Raw genomic sequence first — 6,503 nt, 5'->3', positions numbered from 1 at the left:
GAAAACCCTTGTGCAATCATGTTCACACATCTGAAAACAGTCTAGCTCGTTACAGAAGCTACAAAACTGACCTTCCTTTGAGCAGATTGAGTTTCTGGAGCATCACATTTGTGGGGTCAATTAAACGCTCAAAATGGCCAGAAAAAGAGAACTTTCATCTGAAACTCGACAAGTCTATTCTTGTTCTTAGAAATGAACGCTATTCCATGCCAGAAATTGCTAAGAAATTGAAGATTTCCTACAACGGTGTGTACTACTCCCTTCAGAGGACAGCACAAACAGGCTCTAACCAGAGTAGAAAAAGAAGTGGGAGGCCACTAGAGAAATAGACGCCTCACAGGTCCCCAACTGGCATCTTCATTACATAGTACCCGCAAAACACCAGTGTCACCATCTACAGAGAAGAGGCGGCTGCCGGATTTTGGGCTTCAGGGCAGAGTGGCAAAGAAAAAGCCAATAAAAGAAAAAGATTAAGATGGGCAAAAGAACACAGACATTGGACAGAGGAAGACTGGAAAAAAGTGTTATGGACGATGGATGAATCCAAGTCTGAGGTGTTTGGATCACAAAGAAGAAGGTTTGTGAGACGCAGAAGAAATGAGAAGATGCTGGAAGAATGCCTGACGCCATCTGTTATACATGGTGGAGGTCATGTGATGGTCTGGGGTTGGTGCTGGTTAGGTGGGAGATTTGTACAGGGTAAAAGGGATTGTGAATAAGGAAGGCTATCTGTCAGACTAACACAGACACAACCAGACAGTGGGCCCTATCTGAACCACCCACTGTCCCTGCCTAATTGCCTCAGCCGACCCTAGGCGGTCGCGGACAACCACGGAGACGTTCCCTGCGCTATATACGTGATACACAAAACAATACGGACAGACGAACACAATAAGGAATAGTAAACCAGGCCGGGTCAAACCACACGGGCAACGTAGTACAAAATCAGTAATCCAAAAGAGTAGTCACAAGTCAGGCAGGAGGTCAGAAAAACGAGTCGAGCAGTAGGAGGGATAGGACGGGGAGCGCAGGAATATACAAGGGAGAGCTGGGACCAGGAATACACCTAATTAGCCAGCGCTGGGACTCAGTCTGTGCTTAGCTTTTATGCTGACCAAGAGCCCGGTCTGGATCCTCATTGGACCGGCGCTCTGATCTTCCAGGTACAGACATGCAGAGAAACCTGTCAATCACAGCAACAACACAGGTGTAAAATCAAGACCAGGAGCTTCTCAGCTTAACTCCTGCATAGCCAGAAGCTGAGAAGCAATCGGGTGTGGTACACAAAGGAAAAACACCAGGTCCAGTTCACACAGGCTACTGCAGATTCCTGACAGTACCCCTCCTCTTATGAGGGGCCTCAGGACCCTTATTGAACGGACCTGGCTTAGACGAATTACGTGCATGAAATTGTCGAACCAGACGTGGGGCATGCATGTCTTTCCCAGAAACCCACGTCCGTTCTTCTGGGCCAAAACCCTTCCAGTGGACCAAGTACTGCAAAGACCCTTGTACCCAGCGAGAATTTAGAATTTTTTCTACCTCATACTCCAACTCCCCCTGGATGACCAGGGGAGCAGGAGAAGACGGCGCAACCGGAGGAACATACTTTTTCAGAAGTGCTTTATGGAACACATTATGTATGCGAAATGATGCAGGCAGTTTTAATCTAAAGGTAACAGGGTTAATCACTTCCACAATAGTGTATGGTCCAACATATTTAGGTGCCAGTTTACCGGATTGTACCTTTAACCTCAGATTTCTCGTAGACAACCAGACCTTTTCCCCTACTATGTATTGATGGCCAGGTATACGTCTTTTATTAGCATGTTTTTTGTATTGCTCTTGGGCTTTAACCAGGCTCTGATGAGCTTGGGCCCAAACTGTGCACAGTTTAGAGAATATGGCTTCAGCTGAAGGGTTAACTGATTCAGCAGCATGAGTAGAGGAATACCTAGGATTAAAACCAAAATTACAAAAGAAGGGCGACATACCAAGTGAGCGTTGTTCATGATTATTTAAGGCAAATTCAGCTAGAGATGTAAAGTTTTTCCATTTGTCCTGGGCATCAGTCACGAAACACCTCAGAAATTGCTCTAGAGACTGGTTAATTCTCTCGGTCTGACCATTCGTCTGCGGATGGAAGGCAGACGAGAAAGATAACGAGATACCCAACTTTTCACAGAATTCTCTCCAAAACTTTGCCACAAACTGAACACCCCTATCGGAAACAACATTCTCAGGGATGCCATGCAAACGTAGAATATGATTAATAAATAGCGTAGCTAAAGTACGAGCATTTGGTAGCTTAGACAGAGGAATAAGATGGCACATCTTGAAAAATCTATCCACAACTACCCAAATGACAGTTTTTCCCCTGGACAGGGGCAGGTCAGTAATGAAATCCATCGATATGTGTCCATGGTCTCGTAGGCACCGGTAGCGGATGTAATAATCCTTCAGGTGGCCTTCGAGGGACCTTGGACCTAGCACAAGTCTCACATGCCTCAACAAAAGCTTTCACATCTCGGGCCCAGGAAGGCCACCAGTAGTGGCGCGAGAGCAAGAACTTGGTTCCTGCCACCCCTGGGTGTCCAGCCAACACAGGGCTATGAATCTCCTCCAAGACCCGGAGACGAAGATTCGGAGGTATAAACAAGCAGGAGTCCGGAGTATTTCGGGGTGCCAAGGACTGAGACTCAGCGATCTGGGTCACCAGGTCCTGTTGTAGGACAGACACCACCACACTGGGTTTTAAAATCGTATCGGGCTGGTTCATGGGAGAATTTTCTATGTCAAAACTACGAGACAGGGCGTCAGCCTTGACATTTTTGGAACCAGGCCGGTACGTGATCTCAAAGTTAAACCTTGAGAAAAACCGGGCCCACCTGGCTTGACGCGGGGTGAGACGTTTAGCACTGTCTAAGTACATCAAGTTCTTATGGTCAGTAAGCACGACCACCTTATTTTTGGCACCCTCCAGGAAGTGTCTCCACTCATCAAACGCCAACTTGATAGCCAATAATTCTCTATTGCCAATATCATAATTACATTCAGCCTGGGAGAACTTCCTGGAGAAGTAGGCAACAGGACGAAGGTTGGTAAAAGTGCTAGATCCCTGGGATAACACTGCTCCCACACCCACCTCAGATGCGTCCACCTCCACTATGAAGGGGCGCTCAAAATCAGGCTCTGCCAGCACTGGAGCTTCTGTAAAACATCGCCGAAGTTTATCGAATGCCATGATTGCTTCTGGGGACCAGTTAACTAAGTCCGCCCCCTTCCTAGTCAAATCCGTAAGGGGTTTGGCTACCAGTGAGAAGTCTTTAATACATTTTCGATAGTAATTTACAAATCCCAAGAACCTTTGCAGGGCCTTCAGGTTATTGGGTCGCTCCCAGTTTTCAATGGCAGTAACTTTAAGGGGGTCCATACCAAACAAATTAGGGGTAATGTAGTAACCAAGAAACGAGACTTCCTGGATACCAAACTGGCATTTCGACAACTTGGCATACAGATTATTCTGCCTCAGAAGCTCCATTACTGTATGTACATGTAATATGTGAGACGCCCAATCAGGTGAAAAAATCAGAATATCATCCAAATAGACAACAAGGAATCGTCCCAAATGTTCATGAAATACATCGTTCACAAAGTGTTGGAAGACCGCCGGAGCATTACATAACCCAAAGGGCATAACAAGATACTCGAAATGGCCCTCTGGGGTATTAAAGGCGGTCTTCCACTCATCCCCCTCCCGGATCCTTATAAGATTATAAGCTCCACGTAGATCCACCTTAGAAAACCATTTGGCACCAACAATTTGGTTAAACAAATCCGGAATGAGGGGTAACGGGTGTTGATTTTTAACCGTAATTTTGTTCAACTCCCGGTAGTCAATGCAAGGCCGAAGCCCACCGTCTTTTTTGCTGACAAAAAAGAAGCCCGCCCCCAAAGGAGAGGAGGAAGGACGAATATGGCCTTTACGTAAACTATCCCTTATGTACTCTCGCATGGCCTCCCTCTCAGGACATGATAAATTAAAAATACGACCTCTAGGATATTTTACACCAGGAATTAAATCGATAGGACAATCATACGGTCTATGAGGAGGCAATACTTCTACTGCCTTTTCATCGAACACATCCGCGTAGTCAGACAGGAATTCTGGAATCTCTCCCTCCCCAGGGGAACATTCTGCCAGCGACACCGGGATACAATGGGAACTACATTCAGGACCCCACCGAGTAAGTTCCCTACTAGACCAATCAAAAACAGGGTTATGCAGTTTCACCCAAGGCAATCCCAGAATCACATCTGATGACAAATTATGCATAAGGAGAAAATCAAGATGTTCCACATGAACAGATCCCACCTTGACTTCCAAGCGTGGGGTTATGTATCGTACGTCCCCCTGGGCAAAAGGAGCCAAGTCAGCCCCAGTAACATTCACTGGGCACCTGAGCCGGAGGGGACATACCTCTAAACCGGAAAAAAACATGGGGTTAACAAAGTTCGCTGACGACCCAGAATCGATCTGGGCGTAACCTGAAACACTCCTATTCCCTATTACCAAAGAAATAGGTAACAATAATTTATTCTTGAAGGTTACCTGTGCGCCTGAGAGACCCCCTCGATAGTTTCTCAGGCGCTGAAGTTTTCCGGCGGTGATCCGGGCCTGAAGGGACACTGCCGCACCCGATGTCCTGCCTTCCCACAATACAGACATAAGTTGTTCTGTAACCGATGTGTTCGTCTGGCCTTGGCGTCAGTGGAGTCCACCTGCATCGGTTCTTCTGGTGTGGGCGTAACAGGAGGGGAAGGTTTAGGGTAGGAGCTTGGAGTCACTGGGGTTCTGGGAAGGTCTGGGGTATCTCTCTCTCTCTCTGCCTGTCTCTCAGACGTCGGTCAACCCTGATGGCTAACGTCATACTCTCCTCGAGTGAGTCAGGAGTGGGGTAAGCTACCAGCATGTCATTTAGTCGGTCACTTAACCCTGCCCAGAACTTGAATCGCGGGGCTGAGTCATTCCAAGTGGAGAGGACGCTCCACTGTCTGAACTCAGAACAATATTCTTCTACGGGTCGCCTGCCCTGCCTTAACCCTGTCAGCTGACGCTCAGCATTGGCGGCACTGTCAGGGTCGTCGTACAGTAGACCTAATGCTGCAAAAAACTGGTTGGGGGTCCGTAGGTCAGGAGAGTCAGGTGATAGGGAGAATGCCCACTCCTGGGGTGGCCCTTGGAGAAGGGACATGATAATTCCCACCCTCTGAGTCTCATCTCCTGAGGAGTGAGGGCGCAACCTAAAGAATAATTTACATCCTTCCTTGAAAGCACGGAATTTCCTCCTGTCCCCCGAAAACTTATCTGGGAGCTGAACGGGTGGCTCAGGAGGTGGCGGAGGGGTCACCGTGATTTGTCGGGGTGTCGTCTCCTGATCCTGAACCCTTACAGCAAGCTCCTGCACCATGGTGTTGAGCCGCTGCATTTGGTCCACGATGTTCGACATGGCGGTCCTATTGTCCATGGGGCAATGGCAGTATATAGGGCTGGCTAATATGTCAGACTAACACAGACACAACCAGACAGTGGGCCCTATCTGAACCACCGACTGTCCCTGCCTAATTGCCTCAGCCGACCCTAGGCGGTCGCGGACAACCACGGAGACGTTCCCTGCGCTATATACGTGATACACAAAACAATACGGACAGATGAACACAATAAGGAATAGTAAACCAGGCCGGATCAAACCACACGGGCAACGTAGTACAAAATCAGTAATCCAAAAGAGTAGTCACAAGTGAGGCAGGAGGTCAGAAAAACGAGTCGAGCAGTAGGAGGGATAGGACGTGGAGCGCAGGAATATACACGGGAGAGCTGGGACCAGGAATACACCTAATTAGCCAGCGCTGGGACTCAGTCTGTGCTTAGCTTTTATGCTGACCAAGAGCCCGGTCTGGATCCTTATTGGACCGGCGTTCTGATCTTCCAGGTACAGACAGGCAGAGAAACCTGTCAATCACAGCAACAACACAGGTGTAAAATCAAGACCAGGAGCTTCTCAGCTTAACTCCTGCATAGCCAGAAGCTGAGAAGCAATCGGGTGTGGTACACAAAGGAAAAACACCAGGTCCAGTTCACACAGACTACTGCAGATTCCTGACACTATCACTCTGCACCGCCATGCCATACCCAGTGGGCAGCGCTTGGTTGGAGCCAATTTCATCCTACAACAGGACAATGACCCTAAACACCTCCAAATTGTGCAAGAACTATTTCCAGCAGAAGCAGCAGCTGGTATTCTATCCTAGGTAATGGAGTGGCCAGCGCAGTCACCAGATCACCACCCCATTGTGGGAGCAGCTGGACCGTATGGTACGCCAGAAGTGCCCATCCAACCAATCCAACTTGTGGGAGCTGCTTCTAGAAGCGTGGGGGGCAATTTCTCCAGCTTACCCCAACAGATTAATAGCTAGAATGCCAAAGGTGGGCAATGCTGGAA

The sequence above is a fragment of the Dendropsophus ebraccatus genome, chromosome 13 (assembly GCF_027789765.1).
Source record: "Dendropsophus ebraccatus isolate aDenEbr1 chromosome 13, aDenEbr1.pat, whole genome shotgun sequence".
NCBI classification, from domain to species: domain Eukaryota; kingdom Metazoa; phylum Chordata; class Amphibia; order Anura; family Hylidae; genus Dendropsophus; species Dendropsophus ebraccatus.
The sequence above is the reverse complement of the archived record's forward strand: the minus strand, read 5'-3'. Positions refer to the sequence as shown.